Raw genomic sequence first — 10000 nt, forward strand, 5'->3', positions numbered from 1 at the left:
CATCTCTCTCCTCTCTCTCTCTCTCTCTCCTCTCTCTCTCTCCTCTCTCTCTCTCTCTCTCTGTAGAATTTAAAAAGTAATATAGGATTTAAGAAACACCTTTCTTCTCGTTTCGCATGGTTTTAAAAAACCTTTATAATTATTAATAATCTGAACTCAGAAGTAATTTAGCAAAATTTGAACTACAACACACTCTACCATCCCTAATAGTTAAAGGAGGCGAATTAAATTTTATGGAATTAACTTTTCGTATATGTAGAGTACCGTGAACAAAATAGTGAGCCACCCACTAATCTAATTCAAGGTCGAAATTGGTAAAAAACTGCTTGACATAACTTATGGAATAATCCAAATGTATTATGTAAAATAATAGTTGCTTTTCTTTTTTTCTTATGGAGTGTTTTTATACGCACATGTCTTTGTCCTATACCGTCCCCTGTCATAGTATATAAGAGGGATTCATAATGGTAAGAATCTATCTCGTTTTTTGAAAATTACCAAAATTCCTAAGTAAATATAGTTTGAAAATTGACACAATTTAAACATCGAAAAATGTTAGTTTTTAAGGTATTTTCAAAATTGTCAGTGTACTTTAATTCCCATTGTGGCCCACCTATGACTTCGTTATTATTATTATTATTATTATTATTATTATTATTATTATTATTATTATTATTATTATTATTATTATTATTATTATTATTATTATTATACTAGCAAGGCTGGAACCCTAGTTTAAAACACTGGATGTCATAAAGCCCAACGGCTCCAACAGGGAAAAAATAGCCCAGTGAGGAAAGGAAATCATGGAATGAATTAACTACAACAGAAGTAATGGGCAATTAAAAATGAAATAGTTTTGTAGGATAGTACCAATTATGGAAATATTGATTCGATGTGGATTTTATCTAGGACTCATCATTAACATAATACAATAGCTTAAATTCTAAAAAAAAAAAAAAAAAATATTCAGAGCTACAAACTTATACCATTAAATTTTGAACTGAATTTGTAATAAACCGCAAGCAATGTTTATAGCACGTTAAATTTTTTATATATAAAAAATCCTGATATTTACCAAATAAATAAATGCATAAATACGGTTTTGTATGTTACTTAACATTATTTTATCATTAAAACCTTAACATAAAATGACCATACTGGCTTCATTATTGCAAGAGTTCTTGCTTGGCTGAAAGGGACAGACAATCTTCAACAACATGAAATGACTGCTGTTGATAGAATTTTTAATAAGAGATAAATTTGATTCCAATAAAATATTAATTTCTAGAATCTTACTCGCCTACCAAAACCTAACAGAATAATAAACTTATTCTTTATAATAAAAATTAATAAGAAAATTTCATTTACCTAATTTTCGTAGTCCATAGGAAAAGCCAATGGTGTTCCAGGTTGTCAGGTAAAGGGGTTGCCATGTTTGTTTTTCTTTGTGTTATTTGCTTGTTGAGTAGTTACTAATAGTTTGGTGAAGATAAAGAAATTGTTGGGATGAACCTTACATCTTCAAGGGAAGGGTCTTGAAGATGCTTATAATTTCCTTCATTAATGTGATTTTTTTTTTTTTTTAGCTTTCATAAACTCATTCAAACACTTAGCACCTGAAGTAGTCAAGCAATTTATGTACAAATGTTCAGTATCCATTTTGCTTGTCGAACAAGATACCACACGCCACCGTGATCAAAATCTCATGTTTTCTTATGACAAGAAGCTATACTGAATCTAATTGCACTGGCATCACTGACACGATAACTCGTCTTGAGGTATTTCTTTGGGTAATCCTTAGAGACGACGCTGCTTGAAGTATTACTGAACTGCTTGCAAGTAGCAGAGCGCTTAATGGCTTTCCTCCCATTGGAGCCCTCGTTGGAGTTTTAAAAGTCCTCTGTTACTTCGTCACATAGGTAGGGAATTAGATGGTCCTCTTGTCTGAGCCAATAAATCCTTCGCATGAACAAACCGAAGTTTCTTTTAGATTTTTCTATGATGGGCCCCATCGGTGGGCAGGGAAGGCTGACCTGATACTAGATGGGACGTTTCAAATGGATTTTCTCTGATGACAAACACCATGAAAGAGCGACTTGATACGAGGTAAGGCATTTCGAAGTACTTGCAGGGTGTTAATAGAATGTTTGCCACTATTAGGCTACAATGAAGGTTTTATTCTACCAAAGCGCGGATCCAGCAGTTTCAAAAAGCGGGGTTCGTCAAACATAGCCAAAGCAGCTGGGGGTCTGCAATTTCAAGCTATTTTAGAGCGATTTTTCGTATATCTGAAACTATTTTCTGCTTATAATTGCATTCACAAGGTGAATATGTATTATACAATAACAGCATCCCTATAACATGTATTAAAAATTTCAGCAGTATTTTCTACACTTACTTTTACATACACACACACACACACACACACACACACACACACACACACACACACATATATATATATATATATATATATATATATATATATATATATATATATATATATATATATATATATATGTGTGTGTGTGTGTGTGTGTGTCTGTGTGTGTGTACATACACACACACACACACACACACACACACACACATATATATATATATATATATATATATATATATATATATATATATATATATATATATATATATATATATAATATATATATATATATATATAAAATCCCTTTCTAAGTGTGGATACCTTATGGTGAAAGGATTTCAGTATCGCCATGATCAGCAAAGCTATAATAATCAGGGCCACCAATACCAGGTTGGTTTGCTGTGAGCAATCAGACGAAAATCTCCCACCATCACCAATCTGCATTGGGTATCATGATGATGATGTATACATGTCAAACCCCAGACATTAATTGACATATGTGAGGCCTTTGTCCTGCAGTGAACTAGAAACAGCTGCATTTGTTGTGGTTCGAATAAGAATGATTCCATATCAACCTGGATAATCGATTGTTAAAGTTGTAACATTTCGTCATTGATGATAGTTTATCTAATCAACATTGTTCACCTTTTAACTCTCTTAGAAGAATAAATTCAAATACTGTCCCAAGAGAGAATAAATTTTATTGAAAAAAACTTTGACGTATGAATGTTATTCATCTTGATGATAAATCTTTCTTGAAAACTGTTACAAACTGCAAATTAAAGATTTAAATGTCTATCATGAACGGCAGAGGCAAGGGGCAGTGACAGTGCCCTAGAGACTGATCCCTCTTAAATCCACCGTCTCGGGTTAGAGTTCTCAGACACGCTATTTTAGGTTTCAATATTTCCTTTCTTAGCTGGGCTATTTTTCCTGGTTGGGGCCCTTGGGTTTATAGCATCTTGCTTTCCCATCTAGGGTTGTAACTTAGATAATAATAATAATAATAATAACAATAATAATAATAAAGTCATTGAAAAGCCATGCAAAGTACACCCAGGAGAGAGAGAGAGAGAGAGAGAGGAGGAGAGAGAGGAGAGAGAGAGAGAGAGAGAGGAGAGAGAGAGAGAGAGAGAGAGAGATGAAAACATTAACCTCAAATAAACTCATCAACGGCGTTAGTTATATTTCTACGCAAGATGTATTAGTGATCTAATCGTGGCAAAACTAAAGATTACATTTTACTTTAAGGGAAATAATGTCATTATATTTTGTAATTACGCCAGAAATAATGAATTATTAATAGGAACGAAGGATTACAGACCTTTGTACGATACTTCTCAGTGAAACTGTTATAAGACAATAATTTGTCATCATCATCATTATTTTCTCCCCCAACGCCTATTGACGCAAAGGGCCTCGGTTAGATTTCGTCAGTCGTGTCTATCCTGAGCTTTTAAATCAATACTTATCCGTTCACAATCTCCTACTTAAAGTTTAATAGTCTTCAGCCGTATAAGACTAGGTCATCCATCTCTTCTAAAGCTTTGTGGGACCCGGTTGAATGCTTGGTCCACTAATCAAATTGTCATGTTATTATATATATATATATATATATATATATATATTATATATATATATATATATATATATATATATATATATATATATATATATATATATATATATATATATATATATATGTGTGTGTGTGTGTGTGTGTGTGTGCGTGTGTGTATACTTCACACATGAATATGTGCCCTAAAATTTAAATGTCTGCATTCCCAGAACCTCAAGCTTATTATTATCGACCACTTTATTATGTTATACAAATCTCGACTGAGGGACATTCAAATGGAACAGGTTACTTTTTGCTGTGGGAATTTCAGGAGGTTATAAATATGGCAGTCGGGAGAAACCACAAACACACACACACGCTAATGACGTCATTATGAAGATTTCGTTTAGTCAAGCGACCAACTATGTTGTTCTTGGGGTGATACGGGAGATTAAGAGATAACATTTAAAGTAAGCTTTTAATGATATAATTTTATATTGTTAAAATGTTTTTATTTAGGCCATAATGGAGAAAAGAGGTAAATTTTCCTTTTTGGGCATCTATTTTTTTTTTCAATCTCGAGATTATGTTTATTCAGGCGAGCAACTTGATTATTAGTTAAAATATAAAGTGAGCGTTTGGTTATACATATCTATATTGGTAAAATATTATTTCTTATTTCATAAATGGACTTAAAATGTATATTTTCCTTTTTAAAACATTTTCAACCTTTGCATATTTGGGAAATGAGAATAGACCGTTCGAAAAAGTAATACCATTTAGGTTTGTTATAATGGGTTTACATAACGGGTAGGCCTACTTTGGATATCTGAATCAGGAGGAATATATTTTTTATATATAATGACATTTATTGATAAAAAATTTAAAATGGGCAAAAAATTTCTTAACACTAATTAAATAGTATTGCTAAGCATAAGCAGGCAGATATACCTCCCCTCTCTCTCTCTCTCTCTGTCTGTCCTCTCTCTCTCTCTCTCTCTCTCTCTCTCTCTCTCTCTCTCTCTCTCTCTCTCTCTCTCACACACATCGCAAACTCTAAGGGAGCTGAGTCAGCATTTCCCTCCATAAGTCAAAATCTCGAATTATTTCTTTGGTGTCTCTGGAGACGTTCGACTTATATCACGAATCCTTTACGTCATTTCCTTAAGGTTTTACTTTGCCAATTTCTGACTTAGCATCGGATTGCTTCTCAAGGAGAGGAGTCGATTTTATTTTGTGTATTTGTGTAAATGTGTATTTGGATGTATACACACACAGATATATATATATATATATATATATATATATATATATATATATATATATATATATATATATATATATATATATATATATATATATACTGTATGAATGTTAATATATGTATGCCCACTGAGGTATTTTCGATTGAAATAGATTTACGAGCAAACTTATTTCGGATAATATGCTGGACACACACGGAGGCACACACACACATATATGTATACACACGCACACACACACACACACACACACATATACATATATATATATATATATATATATGTATATATATATATATATATATATATATATATATATATATATATATATATATATATATATATATATATATAAAAACACACATACATACACAACATCATCAACAACAAAAAATGCAGCCGTTTCTAGTCGAGTACATGACAAAGACCTCAGACATATCTTTCTTCATCTCTGGGATTTGGCCAGTGTTCACCACCACGCTGGCTACAGTTGGATGCTGATGGTGGGAGAGTGTTGTCTAATCACACACAGTAAACCAACCTAGTATGGGTGTCCCTGACTATTACAGATTTGCTATTCATGGTGATACCCAAATCCTTTCACCAATTTAAGCCATCCCCAATCAGAAAGAAATATATATATATATATATATATATATATATATATATATATATATATATATATATATATATATATATATATATATATATATATAGATTGATAGATAGATACTGTACATATATATATATATATATATATATATATATATATATATATATATATATATATATATATATATATATATATGTATATATATATATATATATATATATATATATATATATATTATATATATATATATATATATATATATATATATATATATATTGTGATAAGTATTTGGTTTCTTCCTCTATATAATAAATATAACGTCATAAGAAACGATGAATCATTACAAATATTAAAGGTTTGACAGACTGGTTGCTCAGATAATTCACTAGCACTATGAGCATTAAATGTTTTATTTCGCTTTTTATATTGAAACAGTAATTTTTAAAATAATCTTTATAATCAAATATCTCTCCTAATAAATTGTGACTTAGAGTCGTTTAATTCCTCTTTCTTAAAGCCAAGAATGTTTTAATTAAAGCGTATCTTAGTTTTAAGTGGTAACGTCCCTGACTGGTGATCGCCAAACTGGGGTTCAAGTCTCGCTCAATCTCGTTAGTTCCTTTAGTCTATTCTATTCAATCTGACCGTCCTTGTGATGTAAGGATGGGGGGTTTGAGGCGCCTGTAAGTCTATCTGCTGAGTCATCACCAGCCTTTGCCTTCCCCTCCTTGGTCCTAACTTGGGTGGTGATGGGGCATGGGCGTTCGATCATATGTATATACTGTATGGTCAGTGTCTAGGGGATAGACTCGCTAGGGCAATGCCACTGTCCTTTTCCACTGCCATTCATGAGCGGCCTTTAAACCTTTAAAAAGGAAATCATGGAAATATTGTTTCTCTCTATTACGTAACCTTAAAATGTAACCCTTTCCTCTGCAACCACCCCCCCCCCAAAAAAAAAAAAAAACGTTCCCACCTCCCCGAGACATTGAAGGCTTTAGTATCTATACTCGTTCACTGTAGAACTTTTTCATCGTAGTTTTGGAAGAGGTGATTAGGCCTAATCAATTATAAAACTATTTCTGAACGGTTAAAGATCATCTTCGGGTGGAGAGAGAGAGAGAGAGAGAGAGAGAGAGAGAGAGAGAGAGAGAGAGAGAGAGAGAGAGAGAGAGAGAGGGAGAGAGAGAGAGAGAAGGGGGGGAGTTGTATTGGATTGGATTGTATCCTCTACTAGTAAATATCTTTTTTTACCTTGTTTCATCTTTCAAAGACATGAGACGGATCGGAAAGTATATTTAAACACAAATTTAAATTTTTGAAAGGTGATCTATTATATTATATTATTATTGTATTATTGAACGAAAGTTTAATTTTTAACTTTAATTCTTACAGAGCTAATCAACTCCTCGTTCAAAAAATGTGCAATCTTTTACAAAATAATTTTGTCAAAACTTTGTTGTTTATATGAAAAAAGCATAATGATCGAAAATCTGTTATTTGCTTTTTTCTTTAAAAGGATTCTTCAGTCTCCTCTATATAATAAAGGGTAAGTGTCTGGCCATATACTATATATATATATATATATATATATATATATATATATATATATATATATATATATATATATATATATATATATATATATATATATATATATATAGATATATATATATATATATATATATATATATATATATATATATATATATATATATATATATATATATTTATATATACTGTATATATGTGTGTTTGTGTGGGTGTGTTTGTATTCAAATATGTATATATATATATATATATATATATATATATATATATATATATATATATATATATATATATATATATATATATATATATATAGTGTATATGTGTGTGTTTGTGTGGGTGTATTTGTATTCAAATATATATATATATATATATATATATATATATATATATATATATATATATATATATATATATATATATATATATACATATATATATATATATATATATATATATATATATATATATATATATATATATATATATATATATATATATATATATATATATATATATAAGTCTCGTTAAAGGAAATTGTACCTGAAATCTCGTGCTTGAGTCGAGAAATTCAAGAAGTGGTTGGAAGCATCCAAAAGTTGATTTCAGAAATTTATCTCCTTTTATACATCTGTGGGAATCAAAATTAAACACATCGTTTTGTTGATTTTTTATTGGAGGTAGAAAACATTCTTTTTTATAGGTTGCTCGTGAGTGGCAGTGAACAATGAACTAAGATTAACCATATGTACACTTGAACACAGGGATTCCGAGTACAGCTCGATCTGTAGAAATGCACCCTGTCACACTGTAACTACGTGGCGAGTTCCTGTGTGTAGCTCCTGCCCATCTCTCCCTATTTTATCTGTTTGGTTAGTTAAAATGCAGTAAGGGTGTGACAGTGTGCAATTCCTCTGAGCGTGATGTGCTATGGATGCCTGTGTCTAACTGTTCATATGGTTAGCGCCCAAACCCCCTCTCCATCCAAGCTACGACAATGGAGAGCCAGGTAATTGCTGTTGATGACTCGTCCTTAGCTCACAAGGAGGGCGAAACTGAAGACACAATTAGAAGCTATCGAGCTTGATCGGGTCTCGTTCTCCCGTCCAGTATAATGCTTGGCAAGGACGTTTCCAATAGGCAATCACAACACTTAAACTACAGTTTATCTATGATTATAGATGATTAACAAAACTATATTATTGTTCTAGAGTAGACAATAGCAAATGCAACAGTTTCGAAAATCATAACAAGATATAAAAAAATAAAATGAGTAAAAGCACTGTTTTATATCTGGATAGTTTTGCAAAGTGTGGGTTATATGGCCAGACACTAGGGCTTTATCACTGTCCCTTGCCTCTGGCATTCATGGGTGGACCTCGAACCTTTAAAAGCAATTTTCCCTTTAATATCGGCCGCTGGGGAATAGAAAATAATGGTTTTTAACCTTATTTGCATATATCAATTTGGTTGATTTTTCAATTGTCTGTACATTTTCTAATCGTGTTTTAGATGATAATTTTACATATTAATCAATAGTGAATAACAGTCAATATTTCTAAGTGTTTTTATCATCGAACTGAACTTTGAAATTTTGTTTCTTCTTCTTTGTTTACTAGTTTTTGTAAGCTTATTTTCTATACAATGCATTATTATTATTATCATTATCATTATCATCATTTTATAGGTGAAGGAAATTGGCTCCTCAACATCCGGATCCAGTATAGATAATGTTTCTTTAAGTTTGTGAGCATTTTAAAATTTTCGGTGTGATTCTCGACAGCAAATTTACTTTTGAGAAACACTGTAGGTCTGTGTCTTTTAACTGCAAAAAAAAAAAAAAAATCTTATTAAGAAAATCATTTATAGGATTTTCGGTAATTTTTGGTGGTTAATCTATTCTGAAGAAGTGTTTTAATTCTACCATTCTACCTTGTTTTCAGTATTGTTCTCCTGTCTTGTCTTCAGCTACTGATTCTCATCTTTATTTGTTGGGCAGGGACTTACGGTCTATTAAATTTCATATTCCTGATCTAGATATTAATCTCTTGGACCGTCGTTCAATTAGTTCATTATGAATGTTGCATATGATTTTTCATAATTATGTCCATCGTTTACATTCAGAACTTCCTGGATATTTCCATCATGACATGATTCGTTTGATAATTTATATATGAAATATCTGTTTTAATATTGTTAATGCTTTTAAGAAATTTCAATTGTTCATTACATTCTATATCGTTTATTTATTTCTTTTCCTCACTAGGCTATTTTTCCTGTTGGAGCCCTTGGGCTTATAGCATTCTGCTTTTTCAACTAGGATTGTTACTTAGCTAGTAAAAATATTAATAATAATAATAATAATAATAATAATAATAATAATAATAATAATAATAATAATAATAATAATAATAATAATAATAATAATAATAATAATAATGATGATATTATTATTATATTATTATTATTATTATTATTATTATTATTATTATTATTATTATTATTATTATTATTATATTAGGCTAAGCTAGAACAGTACTTGGAAAAGTAGGATGCTAAAGGTCCAAGAGGTCCAACAGGGAAAAAAAGCCCAGTGAAGAAAGGAAACAAGGAAAATAAATAACTAAAAG

The sequence above is a fragment of the Palaemon carinicauda genome, chromosome 32, assembly GCF_036898095.1.
Source record: "Palaemon carinicauda isolate YSFRI2023 chromosome 32, ASM3689809v2, whole genome shotgun sequence".
NCBI lineage: Eukaryota > Metazoa > Arthropoda > Malacostraca > Decapoda > Palaemonidae > Palaemon > Palaemon carinicauda.